General features: G+C 38.3%; 1 protein-coding gene and 1 pseudogene across 7 annotated transcripts in view; one reads left to right on the top strand and one right to left on the bottom strand.

The window, feature by feature from the left end:
- Window positions 1-18,950, top strand: part of LOC129771504 (nuclear hormone receptor FTZ-F1-like) — a 443,987-nt gene that overhangs the window by 124,306 nt on the left and 300,731 nt on the right. The gene's annotated exons all lie outside the window — the stretch shown is intronic.
- Window positions 3,446-3,625, bottom strand: LOC129772313 (U4 spliceosomal RNA; annotated as a pseudogene).

Genomic DNA, 18,950 nt, shown 5'->3' with positions numbered 1-18,950 from the left:
ATCCCTTGAGATGACCTCATACTTTCGGTTGTTACATTCCAACGAAATCACATATCGAACAATTCTTTCAGGACAACATTTCTGAGGACATAAGCTTCCCAAAAATGCAACAAAAAAAGACTTAAAGTATGTATATCCACTGTGCCATGGCACGCCATTTCTGTGCCATTTTTGTTTGGCACGGCACGGCCCCTGTGCCATATCGCACGCACTCTACTGAGGGGCAATGAAGGTATGGAAAAAATATCGAATTTCAAGAACCGACCATGTGCATTTTGTTTATTAGTCCAAAAAATTATCCCTGCAAAATTTCAGCTTTAGGGGTGCCTCAAAGCACTCAAAGTTTTGATTTTTTTTGGCCACTCAGGCTAAGTCCCAAAAAATCGATTTTCGGTCAAAAGTATTTTATCGTGATAACACCAGATCTCGACGTTTTATGCATTTTTAACACTAAACCTACCGATGTTTCATGTATACCTATTAATACCACAGCGAGTAAAGCGACCCTTTTGTAAATAGTTAGTGAACAATGACTCGAATTATAAAGTTTTGTTGAGAAACGTGACATACCATATTTCTGCTGTATATTTCGACATTTTGGTATAACAATTATTAGCAAAATATTGAAATTACAATTTTTGACACGCAAAATAGCACTGTAGCTGGGAATGGTTACTGCTTGCTCGCTTGGATAGTCAGCAATACAATTAATTCTGAACATTTACTATTCAATCTCAAATACAACAAAATATATAAAGCAATAGCAAACAGTGTGTAATGCAATGGTTTTGTATTACAACCACACATACAAATCTTTCTGATATCATATAAATGTTTGCAAGGCTCAAATGACCCGTTGCGGTAGTTATGACAGATTACATATATTTCTCAATAAAAAAAAATAACAAGAGAGGAGAAACACTGAAAAATACATTCGATGTATGTTTTAGGAAAAGTAGTGTAGGCAAATGATGTTGTGACAGAGAGGAGGCGATCTGGCGTAATGGTAACATCCATACCTCTCACGCAGAGATCACGAGTTTAATTCTCACTCCCGACATTCTTCCAAAAATGGAAGTAAAAGTGACGAACCAGCCGAAATGTGTTGAAAGTCACTATAATAGAGAAAAAAAAAAGTTGTGACAATGTAATTTGCAAGAAAATTTTGACTAAAAGTTTAAAATGGGTCATTTGACCCCTCGTGGTAGTTTTAGTGTTAAGTCATTTGGCATCGAAAAAAAAATTAAAACTTTTTTTTTCGATTTGAGGCACCCCTAAATCATGACCGATTGAGCTGAAATTTTGCACAGGTCATTTTTTTGGACCAATAAACAGAATGTACATGATCGGTTCTTTAAATTCGATAATTTTTTTTTCCATACCTTCATTGCCTCAGGCCCAAAAGGTCGATTTTCGGCCGAATTTTTTTTTTTCGAGATGACACCAGACCTTGACGTTTCATGCATTTTTAAGTAATTTGGCAAAAAAAATCGATTTTCCAAATTTTCTTTATTCCCCCCTTGGATGATTTTCGAGGATCAAAAAATCCAAACTTTGAGCGCTTTCAGGCACCCCTAAATCATGTCCGATCGAGCTGAAACTTTGCACAGATCATTTCTATGGGGCAATAAACAAAATGTACATGGTCGGTTTTTGAAATTTTCGCTGCCACCCTACTGTACACATTGTAGTTACTAATCGGGATTGACCTGAACTAGCGAAACTTTGCGAAAAACGCAAAGAACACACATACAGGCGATTGGTAGCGATCAATTCTCATTGCACAAGTTCCGGTAATTCGAACTTTAAATAGTATATAGCGATACTTATTAACGGGTTTATGAGAGTCACTGGAAAACTGGAAAAGCTGGAAGAATAGATTTTTCTTTTTCTCTATTTCGTTAATATTAGAATAATAAAGGGTGTGTCACATCAAATTGCATCACGGAAAAAACGCTGTAGAAATTAAATTTTTAGGAATTATATCTTCAGCTTTCGCTTATAATCAGATAAGAGTGTATAGATCACGTTGGCCATGCTTCACTGTAAATTTTTCGTAAATTTGGAAAAATGTCGTCGAACGAAAAAGAGTGTCGTAAATTAATCCTGTGCACTCATTTCGAGAATCCGGAGTTGTCACATCGGGACATCGGTAAGATGCTGGGAATCGCCCAATCCACGGTCAGCAGAGTACTAAAACGATACTTCGAGAACCTAACCATCGACCGGAAGGTGAAGAACGGCAAAAATGGATGCTCCGTCAGTGAAAAAGATCACAAGCGCGTAGTTGAGCAGTTTAGACGTGATCCGAGAAGTTCGGTCCGGGATGTCGCCAATAAGCTGAATTTGTCAAGTTCATTCGTCCAGCGGACCAAGCAGCGGGAGTGCCTGCGTACATACAAGGTTCAGAAGGCTCCTAACCGCGACGAGAGGCAAAACATGGTGGGGAAGACGCGAGCCCGGAAGCTGTACACCGAAATGCTGACGAAGCCGCATTGCCTGGTAATGGACGACGAAACCTACGTCAAAGCGGACTTTCGTCAGCTGCCGGGCCTGTTGTTCTTCTCCGCAGAAGACAAATTCAGCGTTCCGGAGGAGATTCGCAAGCAGAAACTATCCAAGTTTGCCAAAAAGTACATGGTGTGGCAAGCGATCTACTCTTGCGGAAAGCGGAGCGCCCCCTTCGTGATGACCGGCACGGTAAACGGGCAGGTTTACCTTAAGGAATGCCTACAGAAGCGCTTACTACCACTATTGAAGCAGCACGAGGGCCCGACCATCTTCTGGCCGGATCTCGCTTCGTGCCACTATTCAAAGGACGTGTTGGAGTGGTACGAAGCCGTGCCAAAGGAAATGAACCCGCCCAACGCGCCGGAGCTTCGCCCAATAGAGAAATATTGGGCGATTATGAAGCAGGCCCTCCGGAAGAACCCAAAAGTTGTCAAATCGGAGGCGGACTTCAAGAGAAAATGGATTTCTGTTCAAAAAAAACTACAACCTAACGTTGTACAGAACCTTATGGACGGGGTAAAGAGGAAGGTGCGAGCATACGGGCTTGGGCTCGAAGTATGAATAAAAAGAAAATGCCAAAAGTTGTTTAATGGTTTTTATTTTACTGTCTAAAATTTTGAAAAGGATCGGTCTACTGGGCGAATTTCTACAGCGTTTTTTCCGTGATGCAATTTGATGTGACACACCCTTTAAAATAAGTAAAAAAAAAATAAGTTAAACGGTTTCATTGCGATTATACATAATAGTAACACAGAGAATGTACAAAAAGCTAACAAATAATCAGGGAAGTATTTTAGTCTCATCAATGCCCTAGATTAATGAAGAAAGGGGTGTGGTAACTAGTACTGCCACTTCCCTGATTATTTTGTATCTTTGAACATTATCTGTATTATCATTATGAACAGATTAACGCTCACGCAACAAATTTCAATAACTTCTACAGAAGTGAACGGATTTTTATTACAAAAACTATGGATGGGTTATACCTATGATATAACCGCAAGGTTGTCGTAGAACTGCCGTTGGCTTAGTAATCATTTGTGTTTTTTTCAGTTAGCAATAATCGCACCTCGGATGTTCCTCATTGAGTACGATATTGCTGCTGCGCATAGCTATCGTTTGTATGTATTGATAAAATTATTGATTAAACTAGTGAATGAATGCAACAATTTACGAATTCAATTGCAAGCAAATCTCTATTTAGGTCAATTCATGTATTGTGGTAGTGGTTATCGCAGCAAATAGGTATCAACATTTTACCTAATCATCACACGGTATGCGTAGAAGTTCTTTAATATTTTTGACGTAGGACTACGTCTTTCATTTCTATACTGGGGTGTAAGTTCACAGTTTCGAAAACGAAAGCGTTACGCCAGAGAACGAGATTTTGAGCGTTAATAGCTCCAAAACAACTGAACGAAATGATATGATAAACACTTCATTCGAAAGATAAAATGTCTACGCGTTCTATGCTTGTTACTTTTTGATCCAAAAACTTGTTTCAATAGTGTTGAAATTGCTTTCAAAACAGGCTATTGAAATCACACCAATCGGTATAAAAGCAAGTGTCGCCTGGAAATCCACTCAGTTATGATTGCGCAACGATTGAGGTACCATCGCTGGAATGAATGGATGTTTCCCTAACACAGACTCGAAAACCATGGAGCCAGGGGAAACTAGCATTGCAAATTAGATGCAAACAGCGGGAACTTTTGTACTCGTTTGCGTTTTTGCAAATCGGAGTGTTTCCCTAACACAGCCATCAAAACCAAGCAGCCTTGGGAAAATCGGCATTGCAAATACATGAAAGTAGGGGGACTTTTGTTCTCACTGACAAATGTTCCCTAACCAAGACTTCAAAACCAAGCAGCGATGAAGAAATCGGCATTGCAAACACATGAAAGTAGGGGGAGCTTTTGTTCCCACCGAAATGTGTTCCCTAACAGAGATTTCTAAACCAAGGTGCCTGGAGGAAATCGGCATTTCAAATTCATGCAAGTCGGGGGTATTTTTGTTCCGACTGAAATGTGTTTCCCTAACATAGACTTCAAATCAATGGTACTAGGAGAAATTGGCATTGCGAATTCATACAAGTCGGGGGTATTTTTGTTTCGATTGAAATGTGTTTCCCTAACACAGACGTTTGCTTGATTAATTCTGGAGTAATGCAGAAATTTGTATCTCATTTGTTTGGCAGCCCCACCTTAGAGAGTGTAGCGGTCAGCAGTTTAAATGTTTTAGGGCAAAACATACTCTATATGTATTTGCCCTAAGGTAGATTATAGATATGGGCTGAGTTGATCTTCAAGCGGTGTGAAGCTTATTCGTTTCCCGCGTGAGAATTCAGATCAGAGAGTCTGGGAGAGACTTCCTTGAGAGCTTTCGAGTATGCTGCTTCTCGATCGCGAATGCTGGAAAGCGGTGTTTCGACACTAGAATGAGACAGCCAGCTTTAGTCTTGGATATCCGAGTGCGACCGATAGAATTTCGGGAAAAGCAAATTACTTAGCCTGATTCCACTTTCCCTGAGCTGAGGATTTCCAGGATCGCACATTCTACTGCTGATAGCTGAAAACGGTGGAAGTACGCGGTTTGTTCCACATATTAAATTTTATAATTTCAGTTAGGCAATCGTTTGTGGTGTTCTTAGAAAGTGTAGTTAGGTTGTGTGTCTGTGCTATCACTTCAAAGGTAATTCATTCTGAATTTAAACCAAGTGCGAACGCAGTGATTATACCGACGTTCTAGTCGAAGGCTACACTATTCCCCACAGGCGGCGCATTCGTCTCATCGCAACGTCTCAACGCAGCGACAAGGCGTTTCCGCCGCATCGAAAACGGAAAGGCCGATTCAACGAAGAAAGCTCGGTTCGACTTCCGCCATATCAAAGTCAAGCATCATCAGCAACTAACTTAAATCAAATCGGTGAGTCCGTTCCTTTTGTTCTGCTTCTGTGGAGGGTGGCGTCCGGAGAGGACGCCTCGGAGATTTTTTTAATCGACCGCATAAAATCGAGTTCGATTGAGCTGTAAGAGGAAATACAAAGACAAAGGGTAGCCATTGTTCCGGTGTCGTCATTCCCGGACAATGAAGCACCCATAAAAGCTTTTTATCAGTGTACAAAGCACAAAGACCAGAGATCAAGTACGAAGCACAAAGCACAACGAAACAGTCATGACTGCGATATACGTATAAAGACACACACCCACAGAAACAATAGAAAGAGAAGACGAGAATGCTAGGCCTAAGAGAACATAGATGATAAGAAATGTCGATTATAATTAGAAATAAATGTTACAATGTTATATAATATGTTCTCGTTGAAATATATAGTTTAAAGTTAGCGTTATGAAATTTGGTGTTTGGAATTACGTTGATGTCGGGTGCTTGTAATTCTTTCCGTTGTCCCGACTTTCGCGTAGCGAAGTTTGAATGGGATGTTGAGCGGTTCCATTGCTTCACGCTCTCTGGCCTGTGATGAGATTCATTCACAGGTGGAATCTACTGATTTCTGGAGGTCAAATAAAGTTTGATGAGGCTTCAGCTGGTTGTGGAGTTCTAGTTAGGGTATCGTGGCCTGGCTGGAACGATCCGTACTTCCATTACGGAGGTAGCATTACTGGAACTCGCCCTTGAAGGGAGTCTCTACAGGGCAAACGATCTTGGCGGGCAGTCTCCTCCGGGAGTGGCGCTTAAGCTGCGCGCTTTTAAAGGATCGGCCAGCCCAGGGCTACATGAGGGAGGAGGGGTTTCGAACTATCATGAAAACCTTTCCCGGTCCCAAAAACCCGTAGATACCAAGTAGTGTAGTTTTCATGTCGATCGGTTCAGTAGTTTCCGAGTCCATAAGAATCAGACAGACGGACAGACAGAAATCCATTTTTATATATATAGATTATTGCAATTTATATGCTCTGCTAACTTTTCTCTATTTAGAAACATGTCAAGAACATGTCAAACGTGAGAATTTAAACACAAAAATGCTACGAGCGAAACATTACTTTTTTCAGGAGTCTTCACGGGGGTCTCCGTAGCCTCATTGGTTGCGCGTTCGCTTAGTAAGCGATCGATCGTGAGTTCAAAACTCAGGGCCCTCATTGACCATCTTTGTGTTGTTACAGAATAGCTACGTCCACGCAACAATCATCAGCGATGGACTTCGATCCACGGTCGAAATTAGATCGATTCATCCATACAACTGCTCTGCTCTGCAAGACACATCGGGTTGCTGTTCTATAAATAACTCAACAATGATCAATCAACTGTCTCCGCTGTCCGGTGGTCTAACTGGATAATGGATGAAAAATACAATACAGAATACTCTTACGCCTAAATGGCTCCTGTGTAAATGTACCATATGCAATGGTATAGAAGAAATACTGGCGAATGGCAACTGTGTAATGTAATGTGCTATAATTATAGATATGATAACCATGTGACATGTACACAATTAAAATTCGGCTCTGTTACAGCTAAAATACTTATGAGCCTAAAATAAATAAATGGGATAAAAAAAAGGAGTCTTCATACAAAAATGACTTATATTTCAAAAATATAACAGATATAACAGAGTTAATGTCTTCGACATAAGTTCATATTTTAATACGATCTAAAACTTTGTCGAATACACTATATCGCTATCTTGACATTACAAAAAATTAGGATTAGTTATATTTTTTCCAAAGAAAACATAAAGAAGTTATCGTTAGAAAAACTTTTTCCCTGTAAAAGTGCTTATCTTCCGATGTATGGACGACTTGTTGGAAATTGCAAGGGCTATTCATATATATATATATATATACCTGCGGTATTTTTTTTAATTTTCATTTGTTCATTAAATTAGCTACAATCATCTGTTTTAAGTCAAATATGCGCCGTTTTGTTCGATGACTTGTTCCCAACGAGATGCCAACTTCATAATATCCCTGTTATAGAAGCTCGCTTTCTTATTGGCAAAAAACTCGGATAGCCAATTTTCACACGCCTTTTTTGTGGCTAACTTCTGACTACCTAGCTCGTTCGCCATGGACAAAAACAGGTGGTAGTCACTTGGTGCAAGGTCCGGACTATACGGCGGATGTAAAAGAACCTCCCATCCGAGCTCCCGGAGCTTCTGGCGCGTCACCAAAGAAGTGTGTGGCCTGGCGTTGTCCTGATGGAAGACAATACGGCCTCTGTTTATCAAAGATGGCCTCTTCTTCTTGAGTGCTACCTCCAAGCGGTACAGTTGTTGGCAGTACAGGTCCGAATTGAGCGTTTGGCCATAGGGAAGCAGCTCATAATAGATTATTCCTTGAAAATCCCACCAAACACACAGCAGAACCTCCCTGGCCGTTAATGAGGGCTTGGCCACCGTCTGAGCCGCTTCAGCGGGCTTCGACCACGACCGTTTGCGCTTCACGTTGTCGTAAGTGACCCACTTTTCATCGCCAGTCACCATCCGCTTCAGAAACGGGTCGATTTTGTTGCGATTCAGGAGCGATTCACATGCGTCGATACGGTCAAAGATGTTTTTTTGCGTCAACGTGTGTGGCACCCATACATCGTGCTTCTTTGTGAATTCAAGCTTCTTCAAATGGTTAATAACGGTTTGATGACTTATCCCCAGCTCTTGGCCGATGCTACGGCTGCTACTATGCCGGTCTTTCTCGGGTAATTCAGCGATTTTGTCGCAATTTTCGACGACAGGCCTTCCGGAGCGTGGCGCATCTTCGACGACCTCTACACCAGAACGAAAACGTTGAAACCATCGTTGTGCGGTGGAAATGGAAACTGTATCGGGTCCATAAACTGCACAAATTTTATTGGCAGCTTGAGATGCATTTTTGCCTTTGTCATAGTAGTACTGTAAAATATGTCGGATTTTCTCTTTATTTTGCTCCATATTTGAGACACTATAACACACAAACGACTTAACCAAACAAAACACTGTCAAGGACTATATTATAGCGCGCAAAAATACCTTTCCACATACTTTCCAAGCTACAGTATAACTCGATACAATGAATACAACTAAAACTACGCGCTTACAACGACACCTCGCGGAAATACCGCAGGACTTTTTTGACAGCCTTATATATATATATATATATATATATATATATATATATATATATATATATATATATATATATATATTTGGGAATTTAAAAAAAATCGTTATTTATTTTCGTATTTTTTGTGAAAATTCAACGATTGCCTACATTTCATCTTTTGACAAGAATTTTGTAGGTACCATTGTTTTTTAGTTATGAATTTTTGTAAAACATTAAAAAAAAATTCCTTTTTCCAAATTTTCCATGTATGCAACGTTGCTTAAATAACACATGTCTTTTCACCCACTGCTATCTGGGAAGGTGCTACCAACGGCCAGTCGAGTTGGCATGTAATTCGTCTTATGTATGGAAATGTGAATTAATCAACATAATTGAGTTTCTCATTTTTATTTTATAAAAAAAAACCTTTGAATGAATCCTCGTGTAAAGTAGAAGTAACCACCAATCTATTTACCATTTACCATTTATTCGAAGAACATCATTGTTCTTAAGAAACGGCTAGCGTGCGTGTCTACCATAGAAATTTAAAAGTATTCGCAATGCCAGATAGGTATAAAGTAACATTATTCTAAACATTGGGTAGCACGAACCTTCAACTACAAATCTAATGGATCGTCACTCGAAGGGAAAAAACTCTCTTTTTCTACCCCATTAACCCTCGCTCTGGTCCGAATCGGGAGGAGGTAGGTGGAATCAGAACAGTAACAAAAAGCGTATTGCGCGTATTAATGGGCGGTTAGCAGGCGAAAAAAAACCGCTCAAATTGTGTTTTCATTGAATTCATTAAATGCACTAGCAAACCGAATGTGGACGCGAAAAAAAGGCGAAACGAACGATCGCAGCGCACATCAAAATGCTAGACAGAGAAAGAGAATAATGGTAACAGCAGCAGCAGCAACAGAGAAAAAGCGAATCACGGCGTCGCGCGCGAAAATTGAGGTCAAGCTCAATTAAAACATTAAGTATTTCTAAATTATGCAATACCGTCTACCACCTCTATACATAATCTGTGATTGTAGTGCTCTGCGGCGCCTCCCGCCTTCCGGGGCCCTGCTCTCCACCACACGGTCGCTATTGTTATTGTGCTATTTTAAATAATAGTTTTTTTTTCGTCTGCGTTTTATCTCGCGCGATTCACGCATACATCCCACAGACGACTGTGCGCACCTTTGAGCAGCGCGCGCGTTTTCGCGTTTTTCGTTGATCAATCTCACGATCTAGGCCCAGCGCCATTTTTCGTGTGGCCATCGAGAGCGATTGCTGCAATTCGTCGTCAATTTGGTTTGGTTTGGGTTGGGAGAGCGGAAAAGTGGATGCGACGGCGGTGCACAAGATGGGAAAATTGGTTAAGACATGTTGAAAAGCCACCGTTTAATTTCGAGGGGTTCATTATAGGAGCGCGTTCGGATGGGATCGAGCGTTGAAATCTTGCGAATTGACCGCTGCTGCTGCTGCTGAAATGGTACACGCAGCCTCCGAACGGTCAATTGCATTCGCGTGATTGGGTCAAGCTAAGTGATGCACGATGTGCATTCATTAGTGAGGCTTTCGGTGGTAAATTGGATTGTGGTGTTATGAAACGGCGCTATTTGTCGACAAGCAATGTCGGATTTCGACACTTTACTTTACTTGCTGGTCGGCTGTGGAGCAACCATAGAACAAAGTGGTAACTTCAATTCGATCATTCGCAGTATAGCTGCATCGATTCAATGCAAGCTTCAACAATATGTTTGATGTTCTATTGTTGGATATAGGAATTGGTTTATTAATTGAATATTGGTTCTATTATATTAGTACCTAAAATATTTAAACATTTCATTGCATAGTAAGTCTCTCGTACTATATTTTTGCCACTTTATGTGGTTCATGAGTAGGGGAAGGGTGGTAAAGACACCCTAAGCAAAAATTGATTTTTTTCCGTGAATTTCATAAAAAATTATAGGTATTCCATCACGAATCGTTTTATGATGAAAATTGTTTTTGAAGCAGAAATTTTGCAAATTAATGTGTCCGGCATCTTTGAAAAAATGAAAATCGGGAAAGACGGGAACTAACTGAAAATTCGAGTTTATGTAGGCGAAAGTCGGGAAATTTGGACAGAGCGGGTGAGATGGACACTTATGTATTAGTGATAAATTACATTTTTATTTCAAAACCAGCTGGCCCGACGAACTTCATCCCGCCCAAAATAGATTTTTTGATTTGAATACTTTCAAACATCCACGTTTTCTTACTAAGTGAAGTCCAATCACTGAACTCTTCATTGATTGATTACTCTTTGACCTTTTACAATTTCCTTTTACTATAAATTGTCTAATACTTCTACAAAAATTCGTATAAAATTATTTTCAGACACAATTCTCGTTCAAGATTCTTCAAGCATTTGGAAATAACATGTTTCTCCGTTGCATGGAATACATGTTTGATACAGAGAATATTACAAAATAAAGACAGCTCAAATCGGACCATTCCTTCCTCGGGTTTAGTGCACACCAACACATTTGGCCTTCCATTTTTGTTTATATAGATAGAAGATATAGGAATGCGTTATTCCGTCTGAAAATTCTTTTCCACTTACGAACAAAAATCAGTTTCGTTAGCGTCAACATCAAATGGACCAACAATGCTTAGCTAATTATAGAACATATGGGAATTCAATTTTCCGAATTTTCCAATTGTTCTCTCCGCTACATTGATGATCTACGGGAAGAGATGAATACAACGAAATTTAGATGACTCAAATTAAACCATTCCTTCCTCGGGTTTTGCGCTTACCAACACATTTGGCCTTCCATTTTTATTTATAGACTAGCTAACCCGGCAAACTTCGTCCCGCCCATTTACTTGATTAATTCTCGAGTAATGCAGAAATTTGTGTTTTATTTGTATGGCAGCCACCCCTAAGAGAGGGGGGAGGGGTATCTAACCACCATAGAAACATTCATTGCACCCTAAAGTTTCCATATGCCTAATTTGGTTTAATTTGCTTGATTAATTCTCGAGTAATGCAGAAATTTGTGTTTTATTTGTATGGCAGCCACCCCTAAGAGAGGGGGGAGGGGTATCTAACCACCATAGAAACATTCATTGCACCCTAAAGTTTCCATATGCCTAATTTGGTTTAATTTGCTTGATTAATTCTCGGGTAATGCAAAAATTTGTGTTTCATTTGTACGGCAGCCCCCTCTAAGAGAGGGGGAAGGAGTATCTTAACACCATAGAAACATTTATTGCATCCTAAAACCTCCACATGCCAAATTTGGTTTCATTTGCTTGATTAATTCTCGAGTAATGCAGAAATTTGTGTTTCATTTGTATGGCAGCCCCCCCCCCCCCTTTGAGTAAGGGAAGGACTGTCTAACCATCATAGAAACATTTATTGCACCCTAAAACTTTCACATGCCAACTTTGGTTTCGTTTGCTTGGTTAATTTCCGAGTAATGCTGAAATTTGTGTTTCATTTGTATGGCAGCCCCCCCTTAGAGAGGGGGGAGGGGTCTCAAAATATCACGAAAACCTTCCCCGGCCCCAAAAACCCCTACATACCAATTTTCATGTCGATCGGTTCAGTAGTTTCCGAGTCTATAAGAATCAGACAGACAGACAGACATCACTCCATTTTTATATATATATATATAGATAGATAGATATAGATATATAGATATAAGATATGGAAATGCGTTATTTCGCCTGAAAATCCAATTCCACATACGAACAAAGATCAATTTCGATAGCGCAAACATCGAATGGACTAACAACGCTTATTATGATGTAATTTTCGAACATGTGGGAATTCAATTTTCCGAATTTTCCGACCTTCCTTCAGGATTTTCCGAATTTTTTTTCTCTCCACTATATTAATCTACGGGAAGAGACGAATACAACAAAATAAAGAAGGCTGAAATCGGACCATCCCTTCTTCGGGTTTTCCACTTACCAACAGATTTTGCCTTACATTTTTATTTATATAGATAGATATAAGATATAGAAATGCGTTATTTCGCCAGAAATTCCATTTCCACTTACGAACAAAGATCAATTTCGATAGCGCAAATATTGAATGGACTAACAACGCTTATTATGATGTAATTTTCGAACATGTGAGAATTCAATTCTCCGAATTTTCCGACCTTACTTCAGGATTTTCCGAAAATTTTCCGATTTTTCTCTCCACTATATTGATCTACGGGAAGAGACGAATACAACAAAATACAGGAGGCTAAAATCGGACCATTCCTTCTTCGGGTTTTCCGCTTACCAACAGATTTTGCCTTACATTTTTATGTATATAGATTGAATGATGTACAAATTTGCAATATAATATATTAATAGATTTGACACTCCCTGTGTATACTTATCTGACCGTCTGTCAAAATTGCAAATAAAAACGTAAAAGCAATCTGCAAAGAACAGCTCGATGTAAATTTTCATCTGCAGAAAATGAGGTTCTTATTGCTAACAAGTGATTTTTTGGATATTTTTACGTGAGTGTTTTGGCAGCACTTTCCTTCCATTCTATCGAATCAGCGTTAAGTTTTCTCATTTTTACTACAGAAATAATGATGTTGAAAAATACTAATCGAGTCGGGTAAGACGGACACTCCATCGAAGGGAAAGACAAACATTTTGTTCTGAAAACAATTTGATTATCTCCTCCTTATTCTTTTTTAAACGACTGTTTAATGATGAAAAATGAGAAAAATGACAACGTCTTCTAGGCGATTTAAGTCAAGCCTTTTTAACTCTTTTATACTTATCGAGAACATAAAACTTGAATTTTCAGTTAGTTTCCATCTATCCTTTCAAGTGTACGCCTTCCCCGACTTTGTCTTATTTTTTCCAAAATACAGGACCAATTAGTTTTGTTATTACAGAAAGAAACCCAGACTATCGATTCGTGGTGAGATAGCTATATTTTTTTGTCAACACGGTCACGCATTCCGATGTCATAGAAGCAGGAAAAGCAGTGATTATCATATGGACATATACTGTCATATTCCCGAGTATTAAGAAGGCAACGGTTGCCTTTGCGAGCTCAAGAAGACATGAAAATCAAACCAGATCAGTCAAGGGAGATCTTACTCAGGAAGGTCGAAAAATAACGAGTTTTCGTGATTTTTTTTCCTGATGTTATAATTGAGGTTGGTTGTTGGGACATTTTGGTGATTGATTAAGATGTAGAAGATGTACTTTCTAGTTTGGGTTGCCAGTGTGGTGTTTATTATGCTGTTGGCACCTTACCGTACGAACGTGAGCTCAATTGATTCAAGGCTAGAAGCGAATAGATTTTGTAATTTGAAGTCACTAGAAGTCATGCGGCAATTTTGTTCCTTTTCGCAAAATATTAGAACAGTATTTTTTTATTTTTTCTTTGGGGTGCCCATTTCCATGTTAGGGTGGTCCAAAAATCATTCTTTTCCCATTTTTTTCACTACAAAAAATCATAACTTTTGATTTACTGGACCGATTCAGATGATCGACACATCAAATTAAAGCCATGCCTACACGCATGTTTTCGTCCGTCATGGGGAAAGTTCCGGTTATTTGCTAGGAGGGCGCTCGCAACGGCGTAGTTTTTTTACAAGTAAGCTATATAATATAATATTATTACCTTCCATGGGAAATTTATCAAACTCAATTATCTGTCTTAGTTTTTTTATCACCATCCGAAAAATGTCCATTTTTCAATCAAATTGTATTAAAAAAAAATTCGAAAAAACAAACAAAAAACACTCACGTAAAAATATCCAAAAGATTACTTGATAGCAATGAGAACCTTATTTTCTGCAGATGAAAATTTACATCGAACTATTTTTGCATTTGATCTATATGTTTGTGAAACGGTCTAGTATAAGTATTTAATGCTTTTGTGTTTTTCTTTTTCGTTATTAGTTTGTTTGTCTTGTCATCTCACCGTCGCCTACCCTCGACAGATAGTCGAACACCAGATGCTATTCCTTGCCATTATGCACAATGCTACAGTGCGTGCGGCAACTTTCGGTTGAGACAACGATACCTCATATCCATATCCCTAACCTGACCGTCCCACAAAAATTGTTGCCCTTTTAACCTCGAGTAAACCGCGAGTATTCGGTATATATAAATATATATATATATATATATATATATATATATATATATATATATATATATATATATATATATATATATATATATATATATATATATATATATATATATATATATAAATGGATATCTGTCTGTCTGATTCTTATGGACTCGGAAACTACTGAACCGATCGACAAAAAAATTGGTATGTAGGGGTTTTTGGGATTGGAAAAGGTTCATATGACAGTTCGAGCTGCCATACAAATGAAACTCAAATTTCTACACTACTCGAGAACTAATGAAGCAAATGAAAGAAAATTAGGCCTATGGAGATTTCAGGGTGCAATAAATGTTTCTATGGTGGTTAGACACTTCACCCCAACCCCCTTCTGGTGGTTTGACACTCTTTTCTCCTCTGGAAAGAAGAGGTGGTCCCTTAAAAATAATATACATATTTCAATCAAACATATTCCACATGACAATTGAAAATTTTCGGAAAACATAGTGACAAGCGTTGTAAGTTCATTTGATGTTTGCGGTAACGAAATTGATCTTCGTTCGAAAGTGAAAATGGATTTTTATGTGATAAAACGCACTCCTATATCGTCTTCTATCTATATAAATGAAAATGGATCACCGAATGTGTTGATAAGAGCAAAACTCGAGAAAGGAATTGTCCGATTTAGGGCTGTCTTCATTGTATCATATTTTCTGTATCAAAAATTTATTCCATGTAACGGACAAATCTTGCACGAGAATTGTGTCTGAAAATAATCTGATATTATAATGTCGAGTTTTGGTAGAAGTACTGAAATTTTATAGTAAATTTGTACTGAAAATGATAGTAAATTTTGTGCGGGACGAAGTTTGCCGGGCAGCTGGTAATAAACATATATTTTGAAAAACTATTTTCAATAAATTATCATTATCAATGATGTTTAATGATAAAAAGTTCTCAGCTTCCCAAAACCAGCTAGGGTCTATTTGAACATTTGATATAAAAAAATGACCAAAATTATTCATTTTCAATGGAATTCGATAGAGTGTTCCGTGTTTGAAATCTAAAATCGCAACCCGCAAAGCGTAATTTATACATCGTAAATCGTTTATAGGTTTTTGCAAGTCGTAAACATTATATGGGAAAATGTACAATTTTCCATGATTGATAATAATTTGAATGTTCCAGATGCAATGGATACAATTACCCATATCGGTGACATCTCTTACCCTTAGTAATTGTAACAAACTAATAAAGCTATTCCATGCCAAACCGATATAGTGGCTCCCAGATATCCGCGAAAAGCGGTAGTTTTGATCCTTATCGCAAAATATTAAACCCATATTTTTTTGTTTTTTTCGTTTGTGTGACCATTGCGATTTCGAGGTGGTTGTTTACCCTTTTTTTTTAAATTACTTTTTTTTAGATGATCGACATCAAGTCAATTAGCTAGTCTAGGAAAAATATCACACTTGCAAAAAAAATGAAGTCGCTTTTTACGCGGTTTTAGAAATTTACGTGGTTTATTTTTAAGGTGGGTTTCGAAAATTACGCGGTTTTTTACGCGGCACGTTTCCCCGCATAAAAAGCATGTAATTATTGATGGTATCTGTTTTTTTTATAGTTTACATGGTTTCGGGACCAAGGGCGCTATAGATTTTTTTTTATTTTCTCTTAAAAGCTAGGAATTTTTATATAAAATATCTCAAAATCAGAGATGTGTTCTTTTTCGTTTTTAGGTTATGATTTTTCAAAGTTACCCGATAGTACGGAATATCAATTTTTTCCCCTTTTTCCTATTCTCAAAAATTCATAACTACTGAACCGATTTAGATGATCCATATATCAAATTGAAGCTAATTCTCTAGACTTCTCTAGAAAACTATTACACTTGCGAAATAAGGATCTTGTTTCCGTAATTATTGATTCTATCTGTTATTTTTTATGGTTTACATGATTTCGGGCAATTTATTTTATTTATGACTTTTAAAAATCATAATCCAAAAACGAAAAAGAACACATCTATGGTTTTTTTGGAAATGTTATGTCAAAATCCTCAGGTTCCAAGAAAAAATATAAAAAAATATGGCGCCCTGAGTCCCAAAACCATGAAAACTATAAAAAAAAACAAATACACTCGACAAAAAAATTAGAGGAAAACAGAGTGCGAAGTCGGAAATTTGAAGTGATTTTTGACATACTGTATCTTCGTGAAAAATCAACGCATATCGATGGAAGGGGCATCATTTTGAAGCTACAACTGATACGTTCAACCGTTTTTTCTAGCCGATTTTTCTAAGTTTGGAGTAAATTGGAAGAGCATTCAATCGCAAATCGTACCAAAAGTACAAAATCCTACGCGACTCTCAGAACGAACGATTCGAAACTTTCGTTTTCATGCATTTGCAGGTATTGTAAGGAGTGATGATACTCACACATATTCATACGCATTTCCACACATACACGCACTCTTCACCTACAAACCCATAAAGACGAAAGTTACGAATCGTTCGTTCTGAGAGTCGCATAGGATTTTGTACTTCTGGTACGATTTGCGATTGAATGCTCCTCCAATTTACTCCAAACTTTGAAAAATCGGCTAAAAAAAAACGGTTGAACGTATCAATATGAAACGTTCACGGATGTTTAGGGAATACACTAGGCAAAAAAATTTCCTGCAAACATTAGAACTTACTGTGATATTTGCACAACTACAGTGAATTTTGTAAAACACTATAAAAATCCTGTTTTTGGCATTTTTTTTAAATCGATGTAAAAAATTTAAATATTTTTTTTTTCGTCAAAGTTATAAATTATCCTTGTGCAGAATTTGCGGTTCGATGGTTGCTTATTGAATTATTCATCATTAAAGACGAAGGGGTGATTTTTCATTCAAACTGAAATATCTCTGTGTGGGAAGGTCCTACAGGAACGTTGTTGGAACCAAAAAAAAAACTGATTGATGAGTTTAATTGGATTTGCTGTTGAGTTGGTTGGCAAAAAAATTAGTTAGTCCAGAATATTCTTGAAGAAATAAAGAAAAATCGATTTTTCATTTCTTCCCGATATTGTTGCCCACTACACCTACACACACCGAGTTAAAAATATAAACGAAAAATATTATAATACCTGAAAATTGTAGCTTCAAAATGATGCGCCTTCCATCGATATGCGTTGATTTTTCACGAAGGTACAGTATGTCAAAAATCACTTAAAATTTCCGACTTCGCACTCTGTTCCTCTAATTTTTTTGTCGAGTGTACAATCAATGATTACGAAAACAAAATTTAATTTTTATACAAGTGTAGTATTTAATTTGACTTTAATTTGATATGTCGATCATCTGAATCAGTCTAACAGTTCAAATGTTATGTTTTTTCGAAAAAAGTCAGCTTTGGAAAAATGAGAAAAAAAATGAATTTGCGAACCACCTCAAAATAGAATCTTCGAGTATCATCATAACAAATGCAATGGGGCCGCCACACATTGTAGAAAGAAAAAAAAACCAACATGTTCTAATAACAAGGAATCAGACTCGAGCTGCTAGCTAGCCGAGGTTGCTAGCTAGTGAGTAATCGTTTGAACGCCGGTAGCTCCGTGCGTGCTCTGCTCTATATGGGAGTGTCCTAGGCCCAGTTTAGCGCCTGCCTCCAGCCGATTTGCGGCCCAACGGCGTCAACAAATGGTACGTGAGTCCAGCCGAGAGTCGTGACATGCAGAGACCATAAATTGTGACCAATGAAAAGCGGACCTTTGGACGGTCGGTCGGTTCGCTGAAAAGACGTCATGCAATGGCAGTGGATGCATCACTCGCCACGCGGTAAGGCTTGTTTTGCTGGATATGGCAAAATTTTCCTAAACACAGTAGCAGCAGCAGCAGTTGATGGATCAGCTTTACTACCCCGTCTCATTATGCCGAGAAGCATACCGAACGTGCTTTACAACTTTCCACTGCAACACACAACTCCGAAGAAGTTGTTCTGAGAAGCTGTTTGGCTACCCAAAACGAGTGGCTCCATTGTCCTTGACACAAATAGTAGACTCGTGTGCCTGTGTGTGAATGCACAAGTTGGAGTTTCAACCCCTCCAACCGTTGCATCTCCCACGAAAACCGCTTATTTTCGTTTGAGACAACAACGCATTTTTTTCTCTTTTATTTTGGGGCTTTCGGTGCAACTGTTTCGAAATTCAGTTAGTTTGGCTGTCAGTCGATGTAGAAACCCCCCACTTGGAGATCGCTAACTGTTTCAGTCCACTTGGAACGTAGAGATTTGAGATATTCAGTCATAACTCCAACATTGGTGGAACAAAAGTCT

The sequence above is a fragment of the Toxorhynchites rutilus genome, chromosome 2 (genome assembly GCF_029784135.1).
Source record: "Toxorhynchites rutilus septentrionalis strain SRP chromosome 2, ASM2978413v1, whole genome shotgun sequence".
Taxonomy (NCBI): domain Eukaryota; kingdom Metazoa; phylum Arthropoda; class Insecta; order Diptera; family Culicidae; genus Toxorhynchites; species Toxorhynchites rutilus.
The sequence above is the reverse complement of the archived record's forward strand: the minus strand, read 5'-3'. Positions and strand labels throughout refer to the sequence as shown.